Here is a 16,180-nt window from a genome sequence, read left to right as displayed (position 1 = left end):
AGGTTTATTTTCTGGGAATTTATTTATTTTCGAATTAAATTTATTAAAAATATGAATTTTTGTTAGGATGATTGTTTGTGTGATTTGATGACTGCATGTTGTAGAGCTTGTTTTCCTGATGATTTTGATATATTATACGTCTGATTTGGAGTTCAATAACATGTTCAAATTTGAGTTTGATTTTCGAATTTTAAAATTAGGGTTTATAACCCGTATGAATGTTCTTAATTGAAATTTGGGGGTTTCTTATTCTGGAATAGATTGATGTTGTGATATAGTGGATTGTGTTCTCTGTGAAATTTGCAATCTAGTCGTATAAGTTTCATGAATCAACGAGGTGTGTAGAGAAGGGAGTTATCTTTTGAAATTTTCCGAAGCTCGCCGGAAACTGGAAAACTTCAAGGCCAAATTCCGGCCAACTCAGGGATGATTAGAATAATTTGTTGGTATGGTTAAGTTCCTGGTGAATTATAGATGTGACCTGGAGGTGTTGGTGGGGTGAGGACGCCGGGAACGTGTTCTCCGGCCACCCCTGTATTTTCCGGCGACGGGCTGGAAAATTACAGTTTAGTACCTATAATTTTGAAAATGATGCAGTTTGATCCCTGAAATTTTCAGACTTTGCAAATTTAGGATTCCTGTTTTAAAAATGTTTAAAAATCATATTTCCTATTTATCTTTATTATAAAAATTCATTTTTAATTTCTGGAAATTCTAAAAATTAGTATTTAAATTCCGAAAATTATTTTTAATTCAAAAATAAATCTGAATTAATTAGTTAATTAATTTCAGTTAATTTTTAATTGATTAATTGGTCAATTAATTCGAAAATTAATTGACTAATTGATTTAATTAATTATTAATTAATTTTAGTTAATTATTTAATTAGATTTAATTATTTAAAAATGATTTAAAAATTTTAAAAAATAGTTTCGAGCTTTAAAATATTATTTTAAATTATTTCTAAGGCTCGATAATTATTATAAAATTGTTTCGGAGCCAGAATTGGCTAACCGAACCCAGTTTATTAACCCGAAATTGATCCAACGACCCGTTTTAATTCCGAAAAATGTTTTAAAAATTATTTTAAATACCCGAAAGCCTATTTATGACCCGAGACTTCGTTATAAATAATATATCATTGATTACGTGATGTATTATGTGCTATATGTGACTTATTGATTGACTATCAGTTTATATATTCGGTATTTACTTGATTATTGCATAACTTTCAATCTGTTAATCGGATTTGGGTAAACACTCTATTGCTCAGAATCAATAGGGGGATCAGAGACAGTCTCTGAGACTCACGAAGGGTAGATAGAAGTATGTGTTGAATAGAACTCTATGAGTCGATTATTGATAGATGTTTATGATATGTGAGCAGAAGAGGCAAGGCGTAGGAAAGGGAAACATGTAGTTGAGGAGTAAGACGATTGTGATTGGAAGCGAGTGCAGAATAGTAAGCTAGTACCAGGCAAGTGTTCTGAACTTTCTCGAGATATTGTAGTACTTGATAATCCTGTGATATTGCAAGTGCTTTGAAGCACAGAAACCTAAACCCTGATTCCAGTTATTGATCTTGAGCCATGAACCTTATTCTTTCTAGACCATTGATTGTTGTATACCCAAACACAAACCTCAAGTATACGATACTACTCCACAAATACATGCAAACAAAATCCCAAACACTAAACTGAATTAATTATATACTCAAACATGGTATCCTATGCTTTGAAAGCCCAAATCTTTGAAACCCTGAAATGTTGATTCCTTTGTTATCAAATTCTTTCAATACCAGCATCCAAGCTTTTAAATTATCTTATTGATCCTTACAAGGATTGAAACCCTTTCATTGTTAAACACTCATTGTTGTTAATGATTCTGATTATTGTTTATTATTGCTTATTCTGTTATTATGTTAGAATTGGATTGTTTTTATAAAATTGTGGACCAGATTCGTGGTCAGGCCATATAATGGTCAAGTTAGGCCAATGTGTGCCTTGGATCCAGTAGTTAGAGCAATGCTGTGTGCCTTGCTCGGGGTTAGTGCGTGACTGATCAGCAGCCTAACCTTGGTTTTTAAATTAAAAGTATAATATCCAATTCTAAATCATAATCCATTGTTCACTTGATATCATAATCATGTTCACGTGATGATCATTATTCTCAGTTTTGTCATTGTGACTTGCTGAGCTAGTTAGCTCATTTGTGGGATGTTGTTTATATTCTTTCCAGCTAAAAAGGAACCAGTTGGTATCGAGGATCCCCAGTCCAGCGCGAGAGCTAGGGGTTCAGGTTGAGAAAGCTGAGCTAGTAGGCTTCTTTTGGAATAATTTAAGTCTGTAAAAGTTTGTAATAAAGTTTAATACTCAGTTTGAGTTTGAATGGTTGGGATTTGAACGATATGTAATATAAGCAGATGTGTGGCTTGTGTGCATACTTTAACCTGTTGCGATCCGTGGTAGTTGGTAAATAGGGTCACTGCATATTATTGTTATCTTTATTATTGTTATAAGCAGGTTATAAATAAGATGTGTGTGTGTGTTTGGACCCCAAACCTCTGACCCGGGTTTAGAGGGCGTCATAGGTTTGGTATCAGAGCTACAGGTTATAAGTCACTGACACAAGCCTAGGTTGACGGGAATGGGTAGAGGGTTAGGATTAGAAGTAAGGAATAGAATGATAGAACGTTGAGAGGTTGAGTGTTACGGTATAACCAGTAGTAGTATAATTCGCGTCGTGGTTCGAGATTCTTATATTGCGATATAATTTCAGATAGCAGCGATGGCTGACTCTTTTATTCCTGTATCAGCTGATCATTCAGAGCCTTCCGTTGGAGTGCCATCTTCGGATCCACGTCCTGTTGTTCCACCAGTGCTGGCTATACTACCTCCACCTGTGTTGCAGCCCGTACCACTGCAGGCTATTCCACCTCCAGGCATGAGGCCACCTGTTTGAGGACCCCCACCTGCTGATTCAGGCTTTACTAGTCATTCAGTTACAGGAGTACCTTTTCAGTTCTCTCCCTATCATGTCCCATATCATCAGTTTGAGGCTTGCCTTATGGAGTAGCGATTCCTTCAGGGTCAGATCCAGGAGTTATTGCATATTATACGTACCAGAGAGATGGGGAGTGGTGAGAGGCGACTTAGGGAGAGGCTCCAGGAATTTCGTAGAGCAGCTGTTGTGAGGATTGCTGAGGCTACACATGAGGATATCACTCCTGATTTCTTAGTGGAGTGGGCTAAGTGGGTTCTAGAGGAGCTTGAGGAGATTGGAGGTCCAGATTTTCCATGAGTCAGAGATTCAGAGAGGAAGATGCTGAGCAGTGTTGTTATGGTTATGTAGTATGTACAGTAGTGTGTAGTGTGTAGTGTGTATCAGTAGACTTTTGAGTTATATTTATAGACTAGCTATACTGACTAGTGAGTAGGTTGTTGTACCCTTTTTGCTTTTACTTCCGAAGTGTCTTTACGCTTGTACTACCTAAAACTTTTGATCTATATGTATCAGTATTTTTTTCCCTTTCCAGCACTGTCATTTACTTTGTCACACCTGTTTTACTTTACCTTATTTATTGCACCAGTTATACCCTGCGATACCATGTACCCTGTTTTCCATGACTGTTTATATTCTGTAAAGAAGCATGCAATTTACTTAGTTACAACTATTTTCAAAAAGAGATACCTCTGTTTTATAAAACTTTTCTTTTATACAAAGATTTGATTTAAAAGCTGAATAAGTTGTTTGATTCTTTACAGAAAATGCCTCCCAGAAGAAATACCCGCACCAACACCCAGAATGAAGAAACCAACAACAATAACAACCAAGATGATACGAACCCAAATGTGAACCCAGGACCCCTAGACCCAGCAATAGCCCAGATTCTTCAAATCTTGGCCCAACAAACAGTTCACCTGGCACAACAACAACAAAGACAGACCAACCCCCAGGTAACTTTTAAAACTTTTCAGGCAGTAAACCCACCAGAATTCAAGGGTTCCTTAGAGCCAATTGAAGCAAATGTGTGGTTAAAGGAAATAGAGAATGCATTTGCCTTAGTGAAAGTAAAGGAGGAACAGAAGGTTGAGTTTGCAAGTTACTATCTGAAGAATGAAGCCACCTATTGGTGGGAAATGGTGAAGACATTGGAAGGCACATATGTTATTACTTGGGAAAGGTTTAAGGAATTGTTTTTAGAAAAAAAAATTCCTCAGTTTGTTCAGGATCAAATGTTGTTGAAGTTTTTAGAATTAAAGCAAGGGAACATGTCGGTAACAGATTATGAGGGTAAGTTTGAGGAATTGTCAAGGTATGTACCGTCGTATGTGGATACTGACAGGAAGAAAGCTAAAAGATTTCAGCAAGATTTGAAACCATGGATCAGAGGGAAGGTAGCCATTTTTGAATTGGATACCTATGCAGGAGTAGTACAGAAGGCTATGATCGCAGAGACAGAAAGTGAGATGTTCCAGAAGGAAAAGGAAAGCAAGAAAAGGAAAGTTGAGGGAAGTGAGGGTCAGTCACAACCAGGGAAGTTTCCAAATTTTAAGAAGGGCAAGTTTCAGCCACGGAGAAATTTTAATTTCAGGAGACAAAATGCAGGAGACGGAGGCCAGGGCAACCGTCCGGCTAATGTGAATCAGCCGAATCAGTTGAGATTAACTTTTCCAGATTGTCAAGTTTGTGGAAAGAAACATGGGGGAGTTTGTAACAAGTTGAACGTGGTATGTTTCAAATGAAATCAGAAAGGGCACTATTCGAGGGAGTGCCGAAATCAGCCAGCAAGAGAACCAGCAAATAAGGATCAACCTATCCGGAATCCAGCAGTGAAGGTTCCAGCCATTGGATTTACGTGCTTCAAATGCGGAAAGCCAGGACATATGGCCAGGGATTGCAAGACACCAGCCCCAGTCAGTAATACATTGAGGATTATGGGATCTACCCCAACAGTGAATGAGACTCCAAGGGCTAGAGTTTTCGACATGTCAGTGAAGGATGCTATCCAGGATACAAATGTCGTGGCAGGTACGCTCAATGTGAATTCTTTATATGCAAAAGTGTTAATAGATTCGGGAGCAACTTGATCGTTTGTTTCACAAGATTTTGTTAGCAAGTTAACTTGTCCAGTAGAGTATTTAAATGAAATAATGACTGTGGAATTAGCAAACCAAGAACGTGTAACTGTGAATCAAGTTTGTGGGAATTGTGAAATTGAGATTTCTGGTAGTAAGTTTTGTGTAGATTTGATACTATTTAAGTTAGGAGAATTCGACGTTATATTAGGGATGGATTGGTTATCCAGGCACGATGCCCAGATAGATTGTCGAAATAAGAAGGTAATGGTGAAAACGCCAGACGAAAGGATAGTAACGTTCAAGGGTCAAAAACAAGTAAAGAAGTTCTTAATGATGATTCAAGCCAAGAAGTTACTACGACAAGGATGTGAGCATTTCATGGCATATGTGATTGACAGAAGTCAAGAACCAACAAAACTTGAAGATATTCCAGTTGTGAATGAATTTCCAGACGTATTTCCTGACGAGTTACCAGGACTTCCTCTAGATAGAGAAATTCAATTTGCGATCGACTTAGCACCTGGAACAGAACCAGTATCCAAGGCCCCGTACAGAATGGCTCCTGTTGAGATGAAAGAGCTAGCGAAGCAATTACAAGAGTTATTAGAAAAAAGAGTAATCAGACCCAGTGTATCCCCGTGGGGAGCCCTGGTATTATTTGTTAAGAAGAAAGATGGAAGCATGAGACTGTGTATTGACTACAGGGAGCTCAACAAGCTTACGGTCAAGAACAAGTATCCGTTACTCAGAATTGACAATCTGTTCGACCAGTTGAAGGGAGCCAAGTATTTCTCCAAAATTGATTTAAGATCAGGATATCATCAACTAAAGATCAAGCCAGAAGATATACCAAAGACAGCTTTCAGAACAAGGTATGGACATTACGAGTTTTTAGTGATGTCTTTTGGATTGACCAATGCCCCCGCAACGTTTATGGATCTAATGAACAGAATTTTCAAGGAATATTTGGATAAGTTTGTTATTGTGTTTATAGATGATATTTTAATCTATTCAAAGACGGAAGAGGATCATGCAGAACATGTGAGAACGACTTTGGAGATTTTAAGGAAAAAGAAGTTATATGCTAAATTCTCGAAGTGTGAGTTTTGGCAACAAGAAGTTCAGTTCTTAGGGCACATATTAGTAATAAAGGGATCAAAGTGGACCCGGCAAAGATCGAGGCAATTACGAATTGGGAGAGACCGAAAACACCCACCGAGGTAAGAAGTTTCTTAGGATTGGCGGGATATTATCGTCGATTTGTTTAAAATTTCTCGAGGATTGCCACACCATTAACAAAGCTTACACGAAAGAATGAGAAGTTTATATGGAACGACAAATGCGAGGAAAGTTTTCAGGAGTTGAAGCGACGATTGATCACGGAACCTGTTTTGTCACTTTCAGACGATCAAGGGAATTTCGTAATTTATAGTGATGCTTCTCACAAAGGATTAGGATGTGTTCTAATGCAGCATGAAAATGTGATTGCGTATGCGTCAAGGAAATAGAAACCACATGAACAGAAGTATCCTACTCATGATTTGGAGCTAGCAGCCATAGTTTTTGCTTTGAAGATTTGAAGACATTATTTGTATGGAGAAAAGTGCGAGATTTTCACGGATCACAAAAGCTTAAAGTATATATTTACCCAGAAGGAACTTAATATGAGGCAAAGGAGATGGTTAGAGTTGATCAAGGATTATGATTGCTCGATTAATTATCATCCCGGTAAAGCGAACGTAGTAGCAGACGTATTGAGTCGGAAGGAAAGGTTGAATGTGTTATCAGTACCTGAAGATATATATAAGGAATTTCAGAAATTGGAATTGGAGATTAGGGTTTGCAAGCCTGAGGAAGTAAAAGTGTACATTATGATTTTCCAACCGGAATTATTAGAGAAAATAAAGAAATGTCAGGAAGATGTAATGGATCAAGATATAAATCGTTTGGTAGGGGAAGAGTTATGCACGCAGAAAGATGACCAAGGTATTCTAAGGTTTTCATCTAGAATTTGGATTCCACCGGTGACAAAGTTAAAGAATGAAATTTTACAGGAGGCACATAATTCAAGGTATTCCATCCATCCAGGAAGTACCAAGATGTATAGAGATTTAAAGAAGAATTATTGGTGGCCAGACATGAAGAGGGAAATTGCGGAATGGATTAACAAATGTTATACCTGTCAGAGAGTTAAAGCAGAGCATCAGAGACCAAGTGGATTGCTATAGCCATTGGAGATTCCAGAATGGAAATGGGAACACATTGCCATGGATTTTATAGTTGGATTACCAAGGACAAGGGCTAATCATGATGCCATTTGGGTTATAGTGGATAGACTACCAAGTCAGCTCATTTTCTGCCTATAAATGAAAGATTTTCGCTCGACAAGTTAGTCAATATGTACCTAAAGGAAATTGTAGTTCGTCATGGAGTTCCAGTGTCTATTGTATCTGATCGAGATCCAAGATTTAATTCAAGATTTTGGAAGAGTTTTCAAGAATGTTTAGGAATAAAATTGAATATGAGTACAGCCTATCACCCGCAGATGGATGGCCAAAGTGAAAGAACGATCCAGACAATCGAGGACATGTTACGTGTTTGTGCTATTGATTTTAAAGGAAGTTGGGACGAACATTTACCCCTGGTAGAGTTTGCTTATAACAACAGCTATCAAGCCATCATTGGGATGCCACCCTATGAAGCCCTTTATGGACGCAAATGTAGATCTCCAGTATATTGGGACGAAGTAGGATAACACAAAATACTCGGACCTGAATTGGTGCAGCAGACAAAGGAAATTGTTGAAATTATCCAAAAGAGATTGATAGCCGCACAAGATCGTCAGAGGAAATATGCAGATTAATCAAGGAAAGACATGGAATTTGAAGAAGTAAGCTTGGTATTACTGAAAGTATCACCGTGGAAAGGACTAACGAGGTTTGGAAAGAAAGGAAAGTTGAGTCCAAGATATGTCGGACCTTTTGATTCACAATATTTTTCACGTATCGATGCTCAAGAAATATAATCCAGACTCCAGGCATGTAATAGAATATGAGCCAATAGAGCTTCAGTCAGATATGTCTTATGTAGAGAGTCCGATAGAGATTTTAGAGGAGAGAGAGAAAGTATTAAGAAATAAAGTGGTAATGTTAATAAGAGTATTATGGAGAAACCCAAAGGTTGAAGAGTCAACCTGGGAATTAGAAAATGATATGAGAGAAAAGTACCCTCATTTGTTTTCTTAGGAGATTCTGAGGACAAAATCCTTTTAAGGGGGGAAGGATGTAATATTCGGGATATATCGTGTAATTATTTTGCTATTAAATAATTATTATGTGTGTTCAGTATCTATTCTGTGAGTTAATTGTTAAATGTTATCTGTACTTGAATATTCAAAAGATAATATTAATTGATTATTTTAATTTTTATATGTCCAAAATAAAACATAGATAATTATCATATCTTCCTAATTATTTTTATATTGATTTATGGATTTATAAGGATCATATGAAATTTATAAAATCTTTTTCCGAGTATTTAAAATCTATTTTATAAAAACGGGAAACAACTGATGTCAACCGTTGTTACATTTTTGGAAACCGAAACTCTTCCGAGAACTCCTTCCTAACCTAATTGTAATATTCCGAGCATATTCCATGTTTCGACTTTTTCGATCCGGCGTACAATTTGTTCTGCGCGGGTCCCGGCGCAACATTTTCGATATAATATTCGGTTCGGTAAATCAATAAAACCCGTATTTTCGATAAACAGGAGCTTTTTATTAAACTATCCCAATTATCACTTCGTAGTACGTGTAACCAGGCGCTGAGACCAAGACCGCAGTACAAATTGTACTGATTTGGATAATTATCCCGAAAACCGATACCGTTTGGATCAGTTTTATAAATAAACGTACCGTTTTATATCCAGAATGATCCAACGGGATACTAATTTTCCGTAATTATAAATAGCCTTTTACTGTATTTTATTTCGTATCCAAATCATTTGCAGATAGTTAATTTTATAATTTTCAGAGAAAAACCCTAATTACATTAACTGTTCCAAGAATCAAACAGCAAAACGAAGGCGTTACCAATCTCTGTTTTCAAAGCTTGAGTAACCAAAACGAAGGATTTGAAGTGTTCTATCAGATTCTGAGCTTTGTTTCACTGCAGAATCAAAGGTTTATTTTCTGGGAATTTATTTATTTTCGAATTAAATTTATTAAAAATATGAATTTTTGTTCGGATGATTGTTTGTATGATTTGATGACTGCATGTTGTAGAGCTTGTTTTCCTGATGATTTTGATATATTATACGTCTGATTTGGAGTTCAATAACATGTTCAAATTTGAGTTTGATTTTCGAATTTTAAAATTAGGGTTTATAACCCGTATGAATGTTCTTAATTGAAATTTGGGGGTTTCTTATTCTGGAATAGATTGATGTTGTGATATAGTGGATTGTGTTCTCTGTGAAATTTGCAATCTAGTCGTATAAGTTTCATGAATCACCGAGGTCTGTAGAGAAGGGAGTTGTCTTTTGAAATTTTCCGAAGCTCGCAGGATTCTGGAAAACTTCACGGCCAACTCAGGGATGATTAGAATAATTTGTTGGTATGGTTAAGTTCCTGGTGAATTATAGATGTGATCTGGAGGTGTTGGTGGGGTGAGGACGCCGGGAACGTGTTCTCCGGCCACCCTTGTATTTTCCGGCGACGGGGCTGGAAAATTACAGTTTAGTACCTATAATTTTGAAAACGATGCAGTTTGATCCCTGAAGTTTCCAGACTTTGCAAATTTAGGATTCCTGTTTTAAAAATGTTTAAAAATCATATTTCCTATTTATCTTTATTATAAAAATTCATTTTTAATTTCTGGAAATTCTAAAAATTAGTATTTAAATTCCGAAAATTATTTTTAATTCAAAAATAAATTTGAATTAATTAGTTAATTAATTTCAGTTAATTTTTAATTGATTAATTGGTCAATTAATTCAAAAATTAATTGATTAATTGATTTAATTAATTATTAATTAATTTTAGTTAATTATTTAATTAGATTTAATTATTTAAAAATGATTTAAAAATTTCGAAAAATAATTTCGAGCTTTAAAATTTTATTTTAAATTATTTCTAAGGCTCGATAATTATTATAAACTTGTTTCGGAGCCAGAATTGGCCAACCGAACCCTTTTTATTAACCCGAAATTGATCCAATGACCCGTTTTAATTCCGAAAAATGTTTTAAAAATCATTTTAAATACCAGAAAGCCTATTTATGACCCAAGACTTCGTTATAAATAATATATCATTGATTACGTGATGTATTATGTGTTATATGTGACTTATTGATTGACTATCAGTCTATATATTCGGTATTTACTTGATTATTGCATAACTTTCAATCTGTTAATCGGATTTGGGTAAAACGAAGGGTAGATAGAAGTATGTGTTGAATAGAACTCTATGAGTCGATTATTGATAGATGTTTATGATATGTGACAGAAGAGGCAAGGCGTAGAAAAGGGAAACAGGTAGTTGAGGAGTAAGACGATTGTGATTGGAAGCGAGTGCAAAATAGTAAGCTAGTACCAGGCAAGTGCTCTGAACTTTCTAGAGATATTGTAGTACTTGATAATCCTGTGATATTGCAAGTGCTTTGAAGCACAGAAACCTAAACCCTGATTCCAGTTATTGATCTTGAGCCATGGACCTTATTCTTTCTAGACCATTGATTGTTGTATACCCAAACACAAACCTCAAGTTTACGATACTACTCCACAATTACATGCAAACAAAATCCCAAACACTAAACTGAATTAATTATATACTCAAACATGGTATCCTATGCTTTGAAAGCCCAAATCTTTGAAACCCTGAAATGTTGATTCCTTTGTTATCAAATTCTTTCAATACCAGCATTCAAGCTTTTAAATTATCTTATTGATCCTTACAAGGATTGAAACCCTTTCATTGTTAAACAGTCATTGTTGTTAATGATCCTGATTATTGTTTATTATTGCTTATTCTGTTATTATATCAGAATTGGATTGTTTTTATAAAATTGTGGACCAGATTCGTGGTCAGACCATATAATGGTCAAGTTAGGCCAATGTGTGCCTTGGATCCAGTAGTTAGAGCAATGCTGTGTGCCTTGCTCGGGGTTAGTGCATGACTGATCAGCAGCCTAACCTTGGTTTTTAAATTAAAAGTATAATATCCAATTCTAAATCATAATCCATTGTTCACTTGATATCATAATCATGTTCACCTGATGATCATTATTCTCAGTTTTGTCATTGTGACTTGCTGAGCTAGTTAGCTCATTTGTGCGATGTTGTTTATATTCTTTCCAGATAAAAAGGAACCAGCTGGTATCGAGGATCCCCAGTCCAGCGTGAGTGCTAGGGGTTCAGGTTGAGAAAGCTGAGCTAGTAGGCTTCTTTTGGAATAATTTAAGTCTGTAAAAGTTTGTAATAAAGTTTAATACTCAGTTTGAGTTTGAATGGTTGGGATTTGAACGATATGTAATATAAGTAGATGTGTGGCTTGTGTGCATACTTTAACCTGTTGTGATCCGTGGTAGTTGGTAAATAAGGTCACTGCATATTATTGTTATCTTTATTATTGTTATAAGCAGGTTATAAATAAGATGTGTGTGTGTGTGTGGACCCCAAACCTCTGACCCGGGTTTGGAGGGCATCACAAATGGGATCTATCCATGACGTCCCCAGACCTATAGGAGCTACAAGCTTAACATCAATGCTCCGTGTCTTCTGAACGCGGAAGTATACACTTACTGAACTTTCCTCTATCTCGGATGAAGCAAATTTTGATAATGCATCTGCCTTAGCATTTTCCTCCCTTAGAATGTGCTCAACATGGAATTCATCGAATTGGTTCATCACAGCCCTTACTAGGTGGACGTACTTAGCCATTGTATCATCCCTTGCCGAAAACTCTCCGTTTACTTGGGATATAACCAACTTCGAGTCTCCATAGACCTTCAAGTTCTTGACTCTCAGTGTCCCTGCTAGGCTGAGGCCAACTATTAGAGCTTCATATTCCGCCTCATTATTTGTGGTTGGAAAGTCTAACTTCATAGCATATTCAATCAAGAACCCATCAGGGCTTTGTAAAACTAACCCTGCTCCACTTGAATTTGTTTTTTATGCTCCATCAAAATAGAGAACCCAATATTCCTTCTCCTTATCAGCCCTTTCTTTGTCCCCCTTATCAACCTCCTTGTCTTGAGGTATGGTATCTTCCTGCCCCCCCGACTTCTTGGTTGGGTATGGTACATTCCACCACGAAATCAGCCAATGCCTGGGCTTTTATTTCCGTTCGCGGCTTATACTTGATGTCGAATTCTCCCAGCTCTATTGCCTACTTGATCAACCTCCCACTAGCCTTGGGACTATGAATGATATTTCTCAGGGGTTGATTTGTTAGCACCTCAATCTTATGAGCCTGGAAGTAAGGACACAACTTTCTCGAAGCCATTACCAATGCTAAAGAAAACTTCTCAATAGCTGAATAATTCAACTCAGCTCCATGCAGAATTTTGCTGACATAGTATACGGGTTTCTGGATTTTCAGTTCCTCTATAACTAATACAACGCTCAAGGCATTCTCTGAAACGGCCAAGTACAAGTATAAAACTTCATTCAAGACTGGATTGGCCAACAACGGGGCCTGGGCCATATATTTCTTTAATTCCTCGAATGCCTTCTGGCTTACTTCACTCCATACAAAATCCTTAACCTTCTTTAAAGACTTGAATAATGACAGACACTTATCTCCAGACTTTGAGATGAATCATCCCAATGCAGCAACCCTTCCAGTGAGCTTTTGAACATCTTTGATAGTTTTTGGGGGCTCCATGTCCAGGATTGCCTTTATTTTATCGGGATTGGCCTCGATTTCTCTCTTGGAGACCATCAATCCCAAAAACTTTCCAGATCCTACTCCGAAAGCACACTTTATAGGATTTAACATCATCTTGTGGTACCTCAGGACCTCGAAAGCTTCCCTCAAATGGGTTATATGGTCAGTTTTCACTAGACTCTTGACTAACATGTCATCAACATAAACTTCCCTGGTCTTACCATAAGATCCTTAAAAATTTTATTTACCAGCCTTTGATAGGTGGCTCCTGCATTCTTGAAACCAAATGCCATAACAAGATAACAATAAACACCAAAGTCAGTGATGAACGATACCTTTGGGATGTCGTCCTTGTGCATCTTGATCTGATTGTATCCACTAAATTCATCCATGAAGCTCAGCATCTCATGTCCAGCAGTGGTATTTATCAAAGTATCTATTCTTGGCAACGGGAAACAGTCCTTAGGGCATGCGTCATTCAGATCAGTGAAGTCCACACACATCCTCTATTTTCCATTGGCCTTTTTCACCATCACAGGGTTTGCTAACCATTCCGGAAATTGTATCTCCTCAATGAAACCAGCTTCTAAGAGCTTCTCTACTTCTTGTTTTATAGCTTCTTGCCTTTCTGGGGCAAAACTTCTTTTCTTTTGCTTCACCGTCTTCCGACTCGGATCCACATTCAGTTTGTGAGTAATTAGTTCCGGGTCTATGCCTGGCATATCAGCTGCCGACCATGCGAATACGTCACTATTTTCTTGCAAACATTTCACTAACTTCCCTCTAAGGGGCTCCTCTAGTGTGGCTCCAACAAAAGTAACTTTCTCAAGATCCTCAGGAGCTAAAGGAATCGAAACCAAGTCTTCAGCTGGCTTTCCTCTTTTCTCATCATTCTCTCGAATATCCAGATCTTCAATTGGCAGAACTTGCCCCCCAACTCCATCTGCCCTCAGTGAGACCACATAGAAACTTCTAGCCATTTTTTGATCTCCCCTCTCTTCTCCAATCCCATTCCGGGTGGGAAACTTCATAACTGAATGGTAGGAAGAAGAGACTGCCTTGAAGGCATGTATCCCTGTTCTCCCCATGATAGCATTGTAAGTTGAACTAGCTTTTACAACACAAAGTCCAACATCTGTGTTATTTGCCTTGGTTCCTGTTCTATGGTTGTTGGCAACTTGATTATCCCTTCCACGGGGCACTCCACTCCCGCAAAACCATATATCGGCTGTGACGGCCTCAACCCCGGGGTCAGGAGTTGCCGTCATCAACAATCAACATAACAAACATAATATAATCAATTCCAAGATAGAATATAAATACGACCCTCTTTTTTTTCCAAGATCTTTTCCAGGTTTAAGTCTGACTTAGGTTACAACTATTACAACTCAACTAATTACAAACAATCCTGACATAACTAACCTAACGCAGCAACTCAACAGACCATCTTTGGTCCAGCAAAACTACCTCAGAGGAGCCTGACATAAAAGGAGCTGGAACTCTGCCCTGACTACACTATATGAATAACAAGTAAAAATGATTTAAAGTAAAGAAGTCATAGGAACAGAATTCATAACTTGCCAGAAACATGTAAAACATGTATAAACTGGATATCAAAACTAGCATGCTCTGTAAAAAAAAATCAACTATCGTGTGTTGTGCATAAATACCAGAGTTTAATTCTAACATGCCATTTCATTTCCAAATCCATTATATAACTTACTTGTTCCGTTACGAGAATCACAAAGCTAAATCAGATACTTACGGATATGTGAAGATAGCTGATCAGGCTATCAACACTGGACAACTCCCACTGCCATCCTATATACCTGTTCCGGAACTCAGAGACTAGCTAGGTCTCTAACCTGCTGGACTAATCGGTTTTATATTGCACACAACCGAATTAGCTCTTACGCCACCTCAATAGGCCTACTCTGGCCCCAATGTATCCCATATCTGACCGTTTTATCCAGTTTTCAAAACACTTGTACCTATCTCATTTTCAAAATCATTTATTTAACCAGCACACATGTAAAATCCATTTCGCAATCATTTCGTTCAAGATAGGTACCTTTCGAAGTTACTTTTCCCCAAAAAAATTTGAAAACAGTGATTTATAACTACAGGGGATACGTAACTTAAAACGCTTTTGTTCCATTACGAGAATAAAACATTTAGCTATTCATACGTACTGAACCATAAAATAATGGTCAGGGGTACTTGCCTTGCAGAGCTTTATGACTATCACTGACTGATTTTTATAGACTTGAACGTTCGGACTCTCATGGAAAAATGACTGTCTCACTAGAAGGCATCCCTCCTTTGCAGTAATCTATCTCAAGATAGTATCCAAGACTCTCAGGGTTCTTCGCTTGGAACCTCGCTGCACTTGTCGACTGATTACTATGTTATCTTAGTTCGACATCAATTCTTGAGTCCTTCGACTAGAACCTACAGAGCCGAAATACCCTACGTTAGACGTCTAGGTATGCTTGACATATCCTCGCTAACAACCTATCCATTTGATATCAAATCTCGACTCGTAATTACACATATTATAATAACACACACAATAATTAAGGTTCACGGTCTCAAAATCAGTTCGGTGTTCATTTTCAGAAAAATACATATACTCGTCATTTTACGACATTAGGGCTATTGGTTTTGACAGAACATTCACCATAATATACACTCAGGTTTCGCACAATATATATATATATATATATATATATATATTTATTTATACTCGCTCGACGTTTCGATAATTACAGGGTATGTACTGAATTTTGGACTTTAATTTCCAAAAATTCGGGCAGCACCTCCTCTGTTTATCGGTCTACCCGTCGAACAACTCGACGTCAAATCACAAACACAACCAATCAATCACACAATCCAACATTCCACAAATTCCAACCGCTGACTTATATCAACCAACTATTATTATTCACATTTTATACATTTATTTATTTTAAAATATTAGGACTCAGAAATAATCATCACGGTCCACCGTCCACTCGTAAAAAGTCATCGCGGACGACAGCAAAATTTATTGGTGCCCGATAACATTCGGGTTTCCAAATAAATTTCGCAGATTAAACTTTCGTAATCAACACAAATAAAATTCAAGAATCAAGAATATTTCATCATATTTTATTTTCATAAAATCCAGAAATCACTTCGAATAATTTCCAAAAGAAAAAGACTCGAAGTA

Source organism: Apium graveolens, chromosome 2 (genome assembly GCF_009905375.1).
Source record: "Apium graveolens cultivar Ventura chromosome 2, ASM990537v1, whole genome shotgun sequence".
Lineage (NCBI taxonomy): Eukaryota > Viridiplantae > Streptophyta > Magnoliopsida > Apiales > Apiaceae > Apium > Apium graveolens.
This window is presented reverse-complemented; position numbering follows the sequence as displayed.